This window comes from Manis javanica, chromosome 9 (assembly GCF_040802235.1).
Source record: "Manis javanica isolate MJ-LG chromosome 9, MJ_LKY, whole genome shotgun sequence".
NCBI lineage: Eukaryota > Metazoa > Chordata > Mammalia > Pholidota > Manidae > Manis > Manis javanica.
In genome coordinates, this window is record NC_133164.1 from 34,974,162 (window position 1) to 34,987,904 (window position 13,743).

Genomic DNA, 13,743 nt, shown 5'->3' on the forward strand with positions numbered 1-13,743 from the left:
CCTCTCCCAAAGGGACTTCATCCACACTTCATTTTCGATTACCATTTAGAAATACAGTTCAGAACTCTGATTGAAGGACCAAGTCCATTTTTCCCATAGGACGTCTCATAGACAATCAATGTGTCAGAGACTGAATTCATCTTCAGGGCTCTTCTTGTTTCCTATCCCAACACTCTTAGCACTAAAAATGCACCCATCCCCAGTATTCTTGGTGAGTAGAACCACCCTCTTCCAGTTGCACAAGCCAGAATCGTAGCATCTTCCCTGACTCAACCATTTCTCTTGTTCCCATATTCCTGTCAAATCCTGACATTCAACATGCAAATACAAATCAAATTAATCCACTTGATGTCATCAATTACTAATTTCTGACAAGTACAAAAAGTCTTCTTATATATTGACTAATTTTTTATAAGTCATTTTTCAAATTGGGGCACTTTTGAACATGAAAAGGCTGATATGAGTAGTTACACAAAGATAACTGGCATAAATTAGTACTTTACTCTTCCTGATAAGCCTGCAATTACTGTCCACTTAAAGGTCTTAACTTCCCAACACTTGCTTTACCCCCAACCATTCTCCTCACTGCAGAAAGAGTTAACTTTTAAAATGCAAACTCTTCAATATCCTCTTTACATCACTCTTAGGATTAGTATTAGAATTGTTCACGTGGTCTGTAAGGCCTTTCATAATCTGACTCCTGCCTACGTCTTCAAATGCATCCCATGCTTCTCTCTATTCTGCTCACTGCGCTCCAGCCATTGGACTTTTCTTTCATTTACTCAAATGACTGCACACCTTCGCAATTCAGGATTTTCCATGAGTGTGGCCTCTGAATGGTATAATCCTCCCTTCACACCTTGTATAAAGATAATGTCTACTCTTCATTCAAAGTTTAGCTGAAATACAACTTTCTCAGGCAAGCCTTCCACTATAACCCAACTCAGAACTCACCTCTAAGAGCTCTCACAGCAGCCTTCACTTCTTTTTAACCCTTCTGGCATATACAACCTATTTATGAAATTACTTAATCTGAGCTCCTTGCTCTAATGTCAGCCTCAGGCAAGAAGTAACACTGAATGTATCATTCATCTTTATATCTTTAGTGACTTAAAAAAGTTTGTTGCAAAAAGCAGGCTCCTAAAAGGTTGAAAGAAGCTACTGTCCTCTTACTGTTCTTTTTTCTTTAAGTTCAGTGTGATTTAGGGTAATATGTAAGGATCCATTCTCATAAGGATGGGAAAAGATAGCGGTCATTTTTGTGTTTAGATCTGCAGTTGTGTATCAAATTTCCATCAGTTGGCATTTTAACAAAATTACTGCCTCAAAACAGACTCTTAATTGGCAAACCTCATAGATTATGTTGAGCCCTATTTTCTTTGTTTCCTACAGTATTGGCAACTATTTCTTTTCTGAAGAATTTTTCCCAAATGTTGCCATCTCTTGCTCTTCTATTCCATTGACAGCTCCTTCTCTGTGGCTTTTCTTCCTCCTTCCTTCTTTCCTCTGTTTAAACATTCATGGATTTCATTCCTTGTTTGAACAATAATCATGTGCTTATTTTTGCCTACCCTTATTCAAGTTATCAATCCATTCATTCATTCAAGTAGTATTTCTTAAGTGTTTCCTAATGCAACACTTGTCTATGAACTGAATCCAACAGTGAACAAGGCAAATAAAATCTCTGCTCTTCTGACACTTATTAAAGATACAATAGTGAATAAGTCACGCAAGATTCCTGCTGTTATAAGGCTTGTATTTTAGTTAACAAGGAGGAAAGATGAGATAGGGAGAGGAGATAAATTAGTAATAAAGTAAGTAATAGTATTTTTGAAAGAAATATTAAATATTAGTAAGATAATAGTGTGTCCTGGGTGTTATTTCAAATACTGTAGTCAGGAAAAGTCTCTCTTAATAGATGTAATCTAGACTGAGACTTAATTGATGAAAATGTTGATGATGAAGTATCAGGACAAATGAACCTGTCAGGTAGATGGAAATAGCCAGTGCAGAGGCACTTAGGGAGGAATGCAGTTGGGCTTGCTCAAGTACCAAAAATATCAGTTGTGATAAAAATTAGTGAGAGAAGAAATATTAATGGGAGACTCACCATCTAACTTTGTTCCTGCTCTTTATTCCTTTACAGATTGCAGCCAGTACTTGCACTGGACAGTTAAAAGTTGCATCTCAACTCTGGGATATAATAAACAATACTTTCATATTTTTATGTTATCATATCATTCTAATACAGAGAGTAGAGTGCCTGCAAAGTCTCTTTTAATTGATGGCCCTAATGCTAGTATTTCCCCTCAGTGTATAATTCATATGATGCCTTGAGTTTCAATACTATGTAGAAATATAGGTTCATTTTCCGTTTGAACTTGTGGATTCTATTATTTAGCTCAATATTTTTTTTTCTTCCAACTATCACCATATTTTTTTCCGTGCTTTTGGCTTATGCCTATGTTGCTTAGATTTCATTTTGCTTAATTTTACTCATTTCTAAAGACACTGTTAAGACAAACATACTATTGCATTTCATTCACTTTGTATTACATAGAGATAAAATAATAAACTGTACATTTTATAAATGCTAATTTATAAACCAGCCAATTCTAAAGGTCTATACCTTCTCAGCTCTTCACAGACCTACTAACAATTTGAGTCTCTGATGGTATAACAGCAGTGCCTTCAATCCAAGTATAAGTAGAAAATGAAGGTTTGGAATTGAGGATTGGTTGGATTAGAAATATTTGAGAGTCATTTCCTTGGAGATAATAACTAACACAAAGGAAGTGGATCATATTGCTAAGGGGGAGAATGTTGGGTGTGTTCTAAGGACCAAAACCAAATTTCTTTCCCCAGCTTTAACCTTTGAAGGATTCACCCTTGATAAATCCTTGATTTCTTGTTGTCATACATGTTGTCAGTGTAAATAATGAGTTGACTTGCTCGCCCTACCTGTCATCCCAGCTTCATGGATGGGTTCTTAGACTTGGAAAATAAAACAAAGCATATTTTTAATGAGAATTGTAATGCTCATGGCAGCTTGCTACTTCAGCTGTTCTTTGTGACCCTTATCACTGTCAGAAAACATTGAGATTGCTGTAGTAAGAGTTAGAGGAATGCCTATCATACCCATTTCTCAAAGTCTTTCTTTTACACTACTTCCAACTGTATTTAACCACAACCTTAACCATTGCCTCCACAGTCTTCTACCAGAAATTATAGCTAAGTATAGTTTAAACTAAATTAAACATCTTATATTTTTATCAATACAAGTCCCTCCTGAATTTTTGATTCTGTGATTGCACTACTATTGCATTAAGCAACTATTTTAAAAAATTGATCCCTATCTCTTAGCTATCTCCTATTTTTAACCAGCTACACAGCCTTAAAATATCTAACCTGTATTGCATTTCAGATGTACCTCCCAGTCTTATGGTATCATCTTGATGTTGGACTTGCTAACTGTTCTTGCCTCTTTCCACATCTTCATCTTCATGCATCATATGGTGAGATATATTAGCTTGAAACAGTTCCAAACATGTATCTTTGATCTACAACCCATAAAATGGATCACCAACCACTAGTTATTTCAGTCAACATTTCTAACCTTAGAATAATGACTTTCTATAGTGTGAGCCCATCCTACGTTTTGCTCTCATCTTTTATTGCTTACATACACATGACACTCTAAACAATTATATTATTTATGTATCTGTTAACACTTCTTGCACTTATGCATCACATTTTGGGTTCATTTTTAAAAAGGCATTTCTTCCAAATATGTGCTTGTATAAATAATCCTCCTACTTAATGGCCTAAAGAAAACTACCACTTTCCCAAGGATCTTGTCTTACTCCTCATGAAAATGTTTTCTTTAAATTTTTACTTTCATATGTTGACAGCTGTGTTATATTTCACTTCTTTTAAATTTTCATAATCAAGACACTGGATTTTAGTATAATTTTTGCTTATCCATGGATTCGTCTTACCATTCTACTAGATATTTAAATTCTCCAATATTAAAATAGTGTTTTACTTTTTCCTTTCATCTGCAGTAGTTAGCATATTTGTATACACCATGTTTTTAGTTAATTTATGCTAATCTGAGTTAAATATATGACTCAAGGTCTTAACAGCATATGCTTTCATGAAAAATGTGGACTGTATTGCCCAATAGAAATATTTTTATTGTCATATATATTCCTTAACTAATCTTGAGCTTCAATCTGTCTTCTATAATGTTTATTTTTACAGTGCATGTGGGTAAGCAAACTCAATTCAAATATGAATACATGCCTGTAATTCAATGGTTTATGAATCCATTTCTTTGTTACATTGTATGTCTTACCTTTATTAGCTTCTTGTCATATTTATAGCCAATAAAAACTCTACAGTCCCTGTGAAATGAGATGTATGCCTTCATCAATGATTTGGAAGTATTTCTAGTTTCCAAAGTACATTTTTCAGAATGTTTTACAAGTACAGTTTAACATCTGAATGTTTTCAGCACTTCAGGTAATTTCTCAATGTTTTTATTTTTCTAATGACTAAGAAAGGAAAAAATGATTCTTTAAACAACAAATTCATGACAGATTGAATTTTTATTTGGTAACTTATTATGTACTTAATCTAAAATTGTATGTAATTTAGACTATGATAATGATTTAACAATTTCTCATTACACAACTTCTTGTTATCATCACTGTTTAAACTATTTGACCTGTTTATTAGGCCACTGAAAATAAGTGATTTACAAAAAACTTAACTGCTTCAGAGTTGAAGGAGTAATAACTTAATTATTAAAAGGTACAGTTTTATATCAATAAATGGGATATTTCTGTATAGCCTAACCATCTGCAGAGATTTTTAAATAATTGAGTTATAAAGGATTTTATACAGTATAATTGACTTATACTTTTAAAAAAGCAGTTACGATCTATAAAATCCTAAGGAGGGAGTTGGGGGAAGATTTCATTGTATAAAATCTATGACGATGATATCCTCTCTCATGAAAGTACATACTAGAGCAATTTGTGTAACTGTGAATTAACTGAAGATGTGCCTGAGTTGACAGTTGTAAATATTCTCTTGTATAGTGTAATCTATTGTCCATCAGATACTATACTCTACTTTAGAAGGAGTTTTGGGAGGAACAATTAAATTAATTATATCAGAAGACATTCTGTAGCCTGCATATTAAATGCCAGAAAGACCAAAGAGTCTTCAAAGTATTTTCAGTCTGTTATTATTTTATTAGTTCCTGAACTAGTAAAACATGTAAAATAAAATAGCCATAAAATATTGAAGCTACATTCAGCATATTTAAGACTAAAGAAAATATGGTGTTTATTTTATGTCTCTATTTCTCCCATATTTTAAATACAATGAGATTCATGACTAGTGTAATTTTAGTTTTATAATAACTTAATAGATTAGAAAACTAGAAATTTTCATATTCTATTTTTTAGAGGAAAGCTTTATTTTTCAATAGAATTGAAAATAGGCCTCAAATCTCTGTTATTCTACTCCTAGCATTTCCTTCTAGATACAGAGAAAAATGGCTCAGATATTTTGCACAGTGAAACATGTAGATATTTGACAAAATATACATCTTGATAAAATCTGAGCTCTTCCTTTGTGCCAAGCCAAAGTCTAGTGTTTCACTGTACTTAATCTTTAAAACATTCTAATCAGTTAGATTAAATTATTAGCTGCAGTTTATAGATAAAGAACAGGACTACCAAGCTAGGATTTCACAGTTACTAAATTGCAGAATTAGTATATGGGTCAGTCAGTCTGCCATCAAAGACATTTAATCATATCATCATGCTCCCTGTTATAGATGAAAGGGGACTTACTTTTTTTGGACAAACAGCAAGAGTTCTCTTCTGAGGAGGAGCCATCTATGAAATAAAAAATCTGGTACAAGATTTCTAAGCAGAGGGAATAATAATACATGCAATATCTAAGGCAAAAATGAGCCAGGTATTTTCTAGAAAAAAAAAGTTGTATCTGTGGCTGGAACACAAAACAGTGTTTTGTATTTTTTCTAATGAGAATAATTTACCCTTAAGAGGCAGGATATTAATTTCTCTTTAAAATGCTTGCTTTTTCTGTGTTTCAGTTACAAAATTTGCAACACGAGTAAAAAATGTTAATCCTTTCATAGGGTTTCTATCAAGGTCAGTTGAGTTAATACTATAACAAATGTAATATGATGCATAGTGAATACTCAGTAAATATCATTAACTATTTTTACTTTCTATTCTGCATAAGACTCTGAGTAGATGCTGTTCTGTTTTAATTAGAAAAATAGGTATTTATTTCCATAAAATTAAAAGGAAAATAAATCTCAGCAAAATAAAACAAGAAGTGTATACTCCAAACAGTAGCATATGAAAAGATTAAAAAATGCATAACTTAGCTGATTTTAAGTAATAATGGCGGAAGGTGAAATGAAAGTAAATGCTAAATTTAATTTAATAAAAAAATGTCTAAATACAACCAAAGAAAATATTAAAGGTAGAGTTAATTAAATCAAATATAAACATATAAGCAGAGATCAAACATGAACACAAAGCATATTTCAACTGATTAAGTGAAAGCATATCAAAATGCAATTTTAACTATAACTTGAAATGCAAACTTGTCAATAATATATCATTCTATTAGAAATTAATCTGTTTAAAAAATTAAGTAAGCATATACATTGAAAACAATATTAATTTATATTTTATAAATTAATACATTTTATCTTACTTAATAAAAACTTTATAAAGTTAAAAATTGCCAAAAACAAAATCAACAACCTGGACAATTAGAAAAATATTTGTAATTCAGGTCATAGACAACATTGGGACAAAAATGTTTTTCTATCAAGTATCGAGTATATAGATTGATATTTATATGCTATACATGAAATATTTTGTTCAAGTTATGTGCTTATTTCTACTTCAAGATTTTAACCTCAGTATGAAATCTTTTATGTTATTTTTCATACAAGCAAAGTTTTTCATGTACTTTATAAAATATAAAGAAGAAATCTCATTAATGAAGTTGTCTCCTATAAATTTACTCTTCCTGTTTGACTAGCTGTGTTTAAAAGAAGAAATGTATAAAATGCTGATTTGAAAGGAAATACAAAGGCAAACCTAAGTACCCTTAATGGAAATTCTCTTTTAGGTAATTTAATGAAATCCCAGTTGGGATTGTCTATTTTTTAAAATTGAACTATAGTTAATATATGCTACTATATTGGTTTCAAGTATACAACAAAGTGGTTCAACAGTTACACACATTATTAAATCTTCACTCCAGCTAGTACAGCTACTATCTGTTAACATAGAAAGATGTTACAGAACCATTGTCTATATTTTCCATGCTGTACTACCATCCCTGTGACCAACTTATATTATATTGAGATTTTTATGCCCCTTTATTCACCTCACCTTCCCCACCCATGCACCCAACCCCTCCACCATGGTAACCACCAATCACTTCTCAGTGTCTCTAAGTCTGTTATTTTCTTCATTTTGTTTTGTTTTGTTTCTAGGTTCCACAAATAAGTGAAATCATATGGTATTTGTCTTTGTCCACCTGGCTAATTTCATTTAGTATAATATCTTCTAGGTCTACCCATGTTGTTGAAATGACAGGATTATTCTCTTTTCTATCACTGAATAATATTCCATTGTGTATATGTATCACTTCTTCTTTATCCATTCATCTATTGATGGTCACTTTGGTTGCTACCATATCTTGGCTATTGCAAATAAGGCAGTAAACATAGGGGTGCATAGACATTTTTGAATCAGAGAGTTTGTTTTCTTTGGGCAAATTCCTAGAAGTGAAAGTACTAAGTTGAATGGTATTTCTATTTTTAGTTTTTTGAGGTACCTCCATACTGCTTTCCACAGTGGCTACACCAATGAACATTCCCAACAACAGTGTAGTAGGGTTCCCTTTTCTCCACATCCTTGCCAACACGTGATTTTTTGTGTTTCGGATGGTAGCCATTCTAATTGGTGTGTGGTGGTATCTCATTGTCATTTTGATTTGCTTTTCCCTGATGATGAGTGATGTGGAGCATGTTTTCATGTTCCTTTTGACAATCTGTATTTCTTCTTTGGAAAAATGTCTATTTGTCCTTTGCCCATTTTTTAATCAGGTTATTTGTTTTTTCATGTAGAGGCATATGAGTTCTTTATATATTTAGGATGTTAACCCATTATTAGATAAATCATTTATAAATATATCCTTCCATTCTCTAGGTTGTCTTTTATTTCTTGCTGTACAGAAGCTTTTTAGTTTGATATAGTTCCACTTGTTCAGTTTTGCTTTTGTTTCCCTTGCCCAGGGAGATGTATCCAGAAAAAAATTGCTCATGCTTGTGTTAAGAGATTTTTGTTAATATTTTCTTCTAAGAGTTTCATGGTTTCATGTCTTATGTTTAGGTCTTTAATGCATTTTGAGTTTACTCTTGTGTATGGTGTTAGACAGTAATACAGTTTTGTTTTCTGCATACCTGTCCAATTTTCTCAACACATTTATTGAAGAGACTGTTTATTCCCAATTGTATATTCATGGCTCCTTTATCATATATTAATTGATGTGGGTTTATTTCTGACCTCTCTATTCTGTTTCACTGATCTATGGGTCTGTTCTTATGCTAATATCATACTGTTTTTATTACTGTAGATTTGTAGTATAATTTGAAACCAAAGGACATAATACATCCAACTTTGTTCTTTTTTCTCAAGATCACTTTATCTATTTGTGGTCTTTTGTGGTTCCATATGAATTTTTGGATTTTTTTCTCTAGTTCACTGAAAAAAAAATGCCATTGGTATTTTGATAGGGATTGCACTGAATCTGTAAATTGCTTTGGGCAGGATGGCCATTTTGACAATATTAATTCTTCCTGTCCATGAGCATGAGATAGATTTCTATCTATTTGTGTCTTCTTTAATTTCTTTCATGAATGTCTTATGGTTTTCAGAGCAGAGGTCTTTCACTTCCTTGGTTAAGTGTATTCCTGAATATTTTATTCTTTTTGATGCAATTGTAAATGCAATTGTTTTCCTGATTTCTTTTTCTCCTAATTCCTTGTTAGTATATAGGAATGCTACAGATTTCTGTGTATTAATTTTGTATCCTACAACTTTGCTTAATCCAGTGTTTGGTTCTAATAGTTTTATGGTGGAGTCTTTAGAGCTTTCTATGTATAATATCATGTCATCTGCAATAGTAACAGTTTTTCTTCTTCCTTATCAGTTTGATGCTTTTTATCTATTTATCTAATCTGACTGCCGTGGGTATGACTTTCAGTACTATGTTGAAGAAAAGTATTGACAGTAGACATCCTTGTTTTGTTCCTGATCTTAGAAAAAAAAGCTTTCAGCTTTTCACTATTGAGTACTATGTTATTGTTGTATATGGGCTTTATTATGTTGAAATATGTTGCCACTACCCATTTTGTTGAGGGTTTTTATCATGAATAGATGTTGAATTTTGTCAAATGCTTTTTTAGCACCCATTGAGATGATCATGTGGCTTTTTATCCTTCCTTTTGTTAATGTGATGTATGACATTGATTGACTTATGAATATTGTAACATCATTACATCCCTGGTATTAATCCCACTTGGTCATGATAGATAATCATTTTCATGTGTTGTTTTTGAATTTGCTTTGCTAATATTTTTCTGAGGATTCTTCCATCTATGTTCATCAGGCATATTGGTCTATAGTTTTCTTTATTAATAGTGTCTTTGTATGTTTTTGGTATTAGAGTGATGCCGGCCTCATAGAATGAGTTTGGAAGTATTCCCTCTTCTACTTTTTGGAATACTTTAAAGATGGGCATTAGCTCTTCTTTAAAATATTTGGTAGTATTCAGCTGTGAAGCCATATGGTCCTGAACTGTAGTTTGTTGGGAGTTTTTTGATTACCAGTTCAATTTCATTGCTGGTAATTGGTCTGTTCAGATTTTCTGTTTTTTCCTAGGTCAATCTGGGAAGGTTGTGCTTTTCTAGGGATTTGTCTATTTCTTCTAGGTTGTCCAATTTATTGACATAGAATTTTTCATAGAATTCTCTAATAATTCTTTGTATTTCTGTGGTATCCATTGTGACTCTTCCTTTTTCATTTCTAATTTTGTTTATTTTTGTCCTCTTTTTTCTTGATTAGGTCTGGCTAAGGGTTTGTCTATTTTGTTTATCTTCTCAAAGAACTAGGTCTTGGTTTCATTGATTTTTCTTCCTACATTTTATTTTTCTCTATATTATTTATTTCTCCTCTGATCTTTATTATGACCCTCCTACTAACTTTGGGTTTTATTTATTCTTCTTTTTCTCATTTCCTTAGTTGTGAGTTTAGACTGTTTACTTGGGATTGTTCTTATTTCTTGAGGTTGGCCTGTATTGCTGTGTACTTTCCACTTAGAATTGCTTTTGTGGCATCCCACATATTTTGAACTGTTTTATTTTTGTCTTCATTTGGCTCCATGTATTGCTTAATTTCTTCTTTGATTTGTTCATTGATTCATTGATTATTTAGAAGCATGTTGTTTAACCTTCATGTGTTTGTGGAGTTTTTTTGTTTTCTTTGTGTAATTCATTTCTAGTTGTATATACCATTATGGTCTGAAAAGATGCTTTATAAAATTTCAGTCTTTTTTAATATATTGAGGCTCTTTTTGTGTCCTAATATGTGGTCTATTCTGGAGAACATCCCATGTGCACTTGATAAAAATACATATTCTGCTTTTGGGTGGAATGTTTGTATGTATCTGATCTGTCCACTGATGTAACTGGGGTGTTAAAGTTCCCTAATATGATTGTGTTGCTGTTTATTTTGCCATTTAGTTCTGTTAGTATTTGTTTTACATATTTAGTGCTTCTATGTTGAATGCATAAATATTTATAATGTTTATATCTTTTTGGACTGATCCCTTATCATTAGGTAATGTCCTTCTTTGTCTCTTCTTACTTTCTTTGTTTTGAAGTCTATTTTGTCTGATATTAGCACTGCTACTCCTGCTCTATTCTTCCTAAGATTCACATGAAATAGCTTTTTCCATCCCTTCAACTTTCAGTCTATGTATGTCTTTAGGTCTGAAATGAGTCTCTTGTAGATAGCATATAGATGGGTCCTTTTTCTTTATCCATTCGGCCACCCTATGTCTTTTAATTGCCGCATTCAGCCCATTTACATTAAAGTAGCTTTGATAGATATGTACTTATTGCCATTTTATTAACTATTTTCTGGTAGTTTTTGTACTTTCTCACTGTTCCTTTCTTCCTCTCTTATACTCTTCTCTTGTTATTTGATGTCTTTCTTTGATGTTGTGATTGGATTTATTTTTTGCTTTAATTTTTTGTGTATCTATTATAGGTTTTACTTCTTTTTTATTCTCCTTACTCCTCCACACTTTATATGTTAGATATCATAATCTACATTTTTGTGTATCCCTTCACCTATTTTGTTTACTTTTGATTTTACTATGTGTTTTTTAACTTCATACTTGCTTAGTAATTTTTACCCCTCCCCACTCCATTCCTCTCCCTCCTGCTTGTGGACTGGGATGGGGGAAGGGCTTGGGTCCTGATCAATCATGGCTCTGCCACTTTACCATTCTCTGTGTGGTCTGCTCTTCATAATGAGGTGTAGGTCTGTTCTGCAGTCTTCAGGTCATTTTCAGGGTTAGTTGTGTTTGCTATAGTTGCTTCCTTGGTATGTATGTGGGAGTACTTTCTGCCTTGCCTTCCTACTCTGCCATCTTTTCCCAAGATCAATACATGCCCCTCTAACACAACACAATTTTTCTTTTATTTAAAAATAAGTAAAAACCCTATGAAAATATCCAAGTAGAGTATACTTTCCTGTCGAGCAGATTTCTATGCCTTGAATATGTGTATTATCATTAAATTATACAAATTCTACTTATCTAAAAGTACTGGGGCTATTTTGCTTTTTTATTTATTTTTTTCAAGAAAATGGTTGCTTTCATTTCCACCTAGCAGAATACATGGTACTAAACAGGTAAACAATATAAATTTTTGGGCCAAATTTTGGGAACTTGTTTCAAAGTAAAAGGTTCTACTGAAATTACTATTTGAAGTATGTGTGTGTGTGCTTGCGTGTGTGTGTGTGAAACATAATGCCAACAGAGTTAGGGGGAGAATTAGAAGTGTGCTTCTGGAGGAACTCAAAAGATAAACATAAGAGAGGAATATAGGAAAATTTGCTATAAAGGTCAATTTGTAATCATAAGAACTACAATGACAAGATAACAACCAGGATGGTTTGATGAAAATTTGGCCAAGTAATACAGTATAAGACAAGAATAACAGCACATTATTCCTGGATGTCATCCAGCTGTTGGAACTCCATCTTTTCATACACATCAATGAATTAACTAGCATATAAAATACTTTCTCAGGATTACACTTTGTCTTTCACCTTCTGTATTGAGATTCCTGATTCTTACCTTGAAATTTCATATGATCAACTTCTTTGGATTAATAACTTGGCCTCCTTCTATGTTCTGGCTCTAAATTTTTCAATAATTTGAGCATTCCCTACAGTAACTCTATTTTGGCCTTCATATTGCAAGTTTTCAGTGACCATACTTATTCTTACATCTTTTGTAATATTAGGAGAATTTTCCTTCCCTTCCTGCCTTGCTTCCTCCCTTCATTCTTCTCTTCCTTTTATCCTTACTTCCATAAATATTATTTATTATCTGCATTTCAGAAAAAGTTTTAAAATGCAGCAATAAACACAATGGGCAAAGATAATTTATGCAAAGCACTAAATATAAGTGGAAAGTAACAGACAATACAAGTAAAAATTAATATGAGACATGTCAAGTTGTAATAACTAAAAGAAAAGTAAGTGACATAAATAGAGGTTTTTTAAAACAAAGATATTGGATCATTTGTAGTTGAACTGTGCCATCTCCAAATAGCCAAAATAAACCTCTTATAACATCTAAAAAGTTGATATAGTACTAAAAATCAAAATTCCATTTTTTAATACAAAATTATCAGTTTAGATAGAATTATATTAACCAAACATATTCCTGAAGAGTTAATTAAAGAAATGAAATTAAATTGCTTTTCATTTAGTTAAAGATATAATGCTGATTAAGATGATGGTTTTTAATCTCCAATCATATTTCTCCAACTCTCAAATCCATGGTTTTAATTCATCAGTAATACTTTTATATATTAAAGAAAGTTGTCTGTTTGTAATTTGAAGATAAATAGATTTGTGATTAGTCCAATTATAACTTGAAAGGCTTGTTTTCTACATAGTTCATACTGAGTTCAACTTTGATGGAAAATAAATTGCAATGTATAATAGTAATTTAAAAAAAATCATATGTTTAAGTCGAATTTTCCGAGTACAACACAAAAACTATATGATTTAGTAACAAATAATTTTAATTTTGAAAAATTAAAATAATTGTTTAATGTCTTTCCTTACATTATTAGAATCTTTGACGAGAGTGACAATTTATTTTCCTTTTCTCTACTCAGACTTGTCAGATAGTAGACATTTAAAAAATAGTATGTTAATAATCAAATAATTAAATAAATAAAAATAAATTGTCCTAAAATGGGAAAAGATTAGAATTGAGAAAAGGATAAGAATGAATGACGGGTGACAACAGTTAATGTGTATTTTAAAAGCTATTTAGAAATTGCAATCATAGTACAATTGCAATAAT

General features: G+C 31.8%; 1 protein-coding gene across 1 annotated transcript in view; it reads left to right on the top strand.

Annotated features, from left to right (window-relative positions):
• The window catches only part of LOC108397109 (ubiquitin carboxyl-terminal hydrolase isozyme L3-like), a 211,672-nt gene that overhangs the window by 118,213 nt on the left and 79,716 nt on the right, over window positions 1-13,743 (top strand). The window lies entirely within an intron of this gene.